The following is a 4,982-nucleotide window of genomic DNA, read 5'->3' as shown; positions in this document are numbered from 1 at the left end:
AGACAGAAGAACACATTTTACATCAAAAGTCTTATGATAAATAACTCAAGACTTGAGAATAAAATAAGAATTACATACCCCATGGCATCCACAGAGTTCAGGCCAGGTAGAAAAAATAAACCAGACTTTAAAGAAAACCTTAACAAAACTAATAATTTAAACCCAAATGCTGTAGGTAAAATACCTACCTTTAGCTTTATTGAAAGTTTGAACACAACCCAAGTCAGACCTGAGTGTCACCTTATGAGATAATGTTTGTTACCTTTTCTGACCACCCAACATGAAACAGCTACCTAAAACGTAAGAAAAATGAGTGTTGAAAAATATGTCAATACAATTGCAAAAACCCTTGAAAATCTGTGATTAAAAAGAATAATCCCTCAAACTACACCTTTAAACTTTAAAATCCATAATATCCATCCAAAAAAAAAAAAAATACTAGTGAAAACATGGAAGAAACAATCTAACTCCTCAATGGAAAAGTCCTTTTCAAGTATTGCTAATGACTGAGACAGAGATCCGGACCAGAGAACAAAGGTAGATCCACACCAGCAAAATCAAAAGACCAGTAAAAAACTGAAAGAAATAGTTTCTAACATCTAAACCGAGTGATATGAAATTAACTCTTAGACAGGGACTGGGTGATAATAAACTGAGAAGATCCAAATGATCCAAGAAATGTACAAAGAATCACACCGAAATGGGAAATAAGGCCGAGCTTATATGAGTACTTTTAAGTGTTGCCTGGACAAGTTTTGAGACACCTCTGATATCCTCCTTGGGGAAGAATACTGCCACTTCAAACAAGAAGATCAAAACTGTTTTGATCCGAGAGTCCTCATATTCTGGCCTTAACCTGTGACTTATACAAAGGAGAAGAAGAGTTACGATCTCCATTAAAGTTATACTATATACCTTGTCTTATTTATCCCAATGCTAGACATGCTAGTTAGGTTAAATGTAAATGTTTAAATTGTGAAAAAAATTAGTATTATAGTTCACAAAAACGATGCTCTCATTATATGAAGTGTCGAGTGACAAATCAATTCCCCATTCCAGTAGAACTAAGAACAGCTAAAATAGTAACTTTGTAAATGGAAATTACTAGTGCCTGTATAGTGAGAAATACCTGAAGAACAGTAAAAAACTACAGTTAAGTGTCAAAGATGATTTGCCTGGAAATTAGCAAAAAAGAAGTGACAAAGAAATAAAGGGCAAGACCGAGTTGGCCACTGTACTCACCATCGAGAAAATCATGTACACCTGCTATGGGTTGCAACACCATAGTCAGAGAAAGTGAGAGTATAAGCCATACCAGACCTCTGTTATTCCTTTTACTGTCACTCATTTTCTGTCTTTTCCCTTATGAGATAGTGGCAGTCATGTCACAAGTGTTACCATGAGCTATATATAGAAAAACACCAAAGTTCCTTTCTTATTACACACACCCATATCAACAGTCACTGTTATAACTGGTCCAAATAAAATAATTACATACACAATGAAAAAAAAAAACTGAATTGCAGAAAACTTAAGAACAAGTAGTAACAAGTTAAAATGTAAATGTCCAAAAGGGGAGACATAAATTTGTTTCACATATGCTATTAAAAATAAAGTCCAAGACTTAGTAAAAAAACAACTAGTAAACAAAAAGACAGTCAGCACAACAACCTAACTTTGAGACAATTTCACTTAAAAATTTGTATACAAAACTTAAACAACAACTAAAAAAAATCTCGAGATTAAAAAAAAAATCTATTTGTAAAATTAAAAAAAAAGATAAGTAAAAAACTCAGCATAACTATTGAATCTATAAAAAACCTCTAATATCAAAAAAACCCCATAGAAAGGCAGTAGCTTAAGCCAAATTGAACTCCTTAAATAAAATCAAACAAATATAAATAAACAAAAAAACCAAAAAAAAACCCAAAAAAAAAAAAAAAACCACCACAAAAAAAAAAAAACACACAAAAAAACCCACAAAAAAACCCCAAAACAAAACAAAAAAAACCAAAAAACCAAAAAAAAATTTAGGCTCCATAGTGATAGGGGAAGAATGTCTCTGGCGCACTGAGAAAAAATTTCTTAATAAAGTAAAAAATACTCCCTGTAAAAAATATAAAGTTAGTAATAAAACTTTTGCATAGTAAATCCCCAAAAAACCAACTCAGTGTTAAACTCAAAAAAATCAAAAATGAAAAATTGTAAATACAGTAATAAAATTAAACTTTTTCAGTGTAACAATACAGGCAAAAATCCTTACTCTGAAATCCCAAAAAATCCAAATTCTGAGAAAATATGAATCAACTGAAAAAAGATTATTAGAAAATACCAAATGACTTTTTTAAAATATGTAAAAAGAGAGCATACCCAAGACTTCCCTCTAAGTAGAAAAAGAGTTGTACTCTGAGAATTATACAGCCAGAGTTCTTTCTTTTACTAAGACCAAAGAGAGATCAATTAAGAGTACCAGTTTATGAAGACTTAAAAAAAAATAAAAGAAATTTAATTAGAAGATTCCAAAAATGGGAAGAAAAAGAATAGCCCCCTGAATGCATATTAGAAACATATGGGCAAGCCACCTGGGCACAAAATAAGAGTTAAAAATATCAGACCTAATTTATATGCTGAATCGCATTATAAGACTCCAAGCTGTTGTAAAAATAATAACAAACAAAACTGATCAAGCATTAAAATTAATATCAAATCAGCAACATCAAGCAAAGGCTGCAGTACATCAAAATAGATTAGCCTTAAATTATTTACTAGCTGAAGAAGGGGGCGTTTGTAAAAAATTTAATACATCAAATTGTTGTTTGAAAATAGATGACAATGAAGATGCTGTTCTAAATATAGTCAATGATATCAGAAAAATAGCCCATGTACCGGTTCAAAAGTGAGAATCAATACTAAAAACAAGCTGGTGAAATAACGTATTGAGAATAAAATGGTGGAAAAAGCCAGGCTTTTTCCTTTTATGTGCTCCCCCCCTGGTCTGATATTTCTTCCTTGTTTTATCCCTTGTTTTATTCGACTAATCACCAGCTTAGTTCAAGGCATGCAAGTAGTAACAATGCCCATAGACCCCAAATTGACAGAATCCAGAACAACACAAAAAATCATGATATTAAAAAAACAAAATAATATAAAAAACCCTTTGAAAAAGCAAAATTGATCTGTAAAAAAATGAACAAATATTAAAGACAAGAAAACAAGAAAAATGGCTCAAGCCAAATGACTTGTAAAAAGAAAGAGAGGATTGTTATAGATACACATTATAGTATTGGCTTTTCGCAAATATTAAAATGATTGCTATATGTGTGGTGTTGAAATAACTCTGCTGTAAAGATATACATTTTATGTTTTTGCTTAGTCATAGTAGTGGGCTAGCTGATATATAGTTATGCTTGCAACTGAACTGTCTGTTTGATATGGTTTTGCTTAGTCATAACGAATAGTTATGCTTGCAATTGAGCTGTCTGAACATGTGAAGAGGACCCTGCTATTGATATGCCAAACTATCAACACCTGTCGCCTAAAAAAAGCATAGATCACAACCCAAGCTAGAAGTAATAATAAAGACACAGCCAAAAAACACACGTGCGCTAAAAAGGCAGACTCAAAGAGGAGCCATGATAAACAATTCCTGAAATATAGAAACTAGTTTGTAGAAAAATTTGAATATACAACAGACTGATGCAATAAAAAGGGTATTTAAAGAATGTGTCTAAAACAGCAGGTGTGCAATTGGCTAAGTACCAAGTCACCCGGCCTTTAATCCTTTGCTTGATTTCTGTCTCCTAATTGTCTATTTTTAAATTTTATTTTATTAAACCTATTTTTAAATTCACCAAAAAAGTAAACCTTGTTTTTCACACCCTTCAAAACCGAAGCTGTGACTCATTGTTTTACAAGGAATTGATCTCAAAAGGAATTGATCTCCCTTGAGCAATGAGTCTGTGAATGCTCAGACAGTGGAGGGGAGGTGTTTCTGTGTCTGGCTGAAGCAAGGCCTCATTTTCCTTGCTGGGAAGCATGAGCAGGCCCTAACAACAAAGGCTCCACCAGAGCTGTCTTGTCAGTGAGGTGGTTTAACCCCTTTGAGTTGCAGAGCTGCTGTAGGTACATCCTGAGTGAGGATGCCTGTGTGTTATAAATGCCAATACAATATTCCAATTAAAATAATTTGTTTTATTAACAAAAGATCGAATTACAGAATTTCGGTAAACCCACCAACAGTGGAGATACTTGACAGTTTTTTTCCCAGGAAAATGCCAAGGGTGAACCTTGAGACAATACCTGGCCGTCTGCTGTCTCCCCCTAGGTTCACAAATTTGCCCGTTTCGAGGCTTGGTTTTTATACACTTTATTCTGCCCTTGGCAATATTTCCTCATTTTCCCCTTTGTGTCCAAGCTAGCTATTCAAGTCCATGGGTGTCTCCGACTAGGCTGAAAAGAGCCCTCTCTCTCCGGTAAGGTGTTAATTTCTGGTTTCGGCAGATTTCCTGGCTGATTAATGGTCCGAGATATGGATGATGATGCTTGATGCTCGGTGAGGGTGTTGGCTGGTGGTGTTGATGGCCCTGCCGCCTTATCTTGATGGGTCTCCTCCCGGTGATTGAGGAGACTGCCGGTTTTCCCGTAAACCTTTTGTCTATTTCTGAATGTGAGCTTCTGGGGTGGTGCCTGCCCTTTCATAATTTGGTTTAACAAAATGTTACAAGGTATCCTGAAACTTATACTTTCATACAACTCACATATATATACGGTTTTTTATAGTTTTCAGTTTATCATTAACCATAAGAACATGAATTAATCATTTCACATTTTTCACACTGTGTGTCTAGAGTTTTTGCCACCATAAACGTAATCTTTCTTTTTGTAATTGGAAAAAAGAACAAAAAAAAAAAAAGATTGTCAAGTGAGTTGAGAGAGCTGATCTGAATGTATGTGTGACTCGTTCCTTGGCTGGATCATGATGC

The sequence above is a fragment of the Prinia subflava genome, chromosome W (assembly GCF_021018805.1).
Source record: "Prinia subflava isolate CZ2003 ecotype Zambia chromosome W, Cam_Psub_1.2, whole genome shotgun sequence".
Classification (NCBI taxonomy): Eukaryota; Metazoa; Chordata; class Aves; order Passeriformes; family Cisticolidae; genus Prinia; species Prinia subflava.
This window is presented reverse-complemented; position numbering follows the sequence as displayed.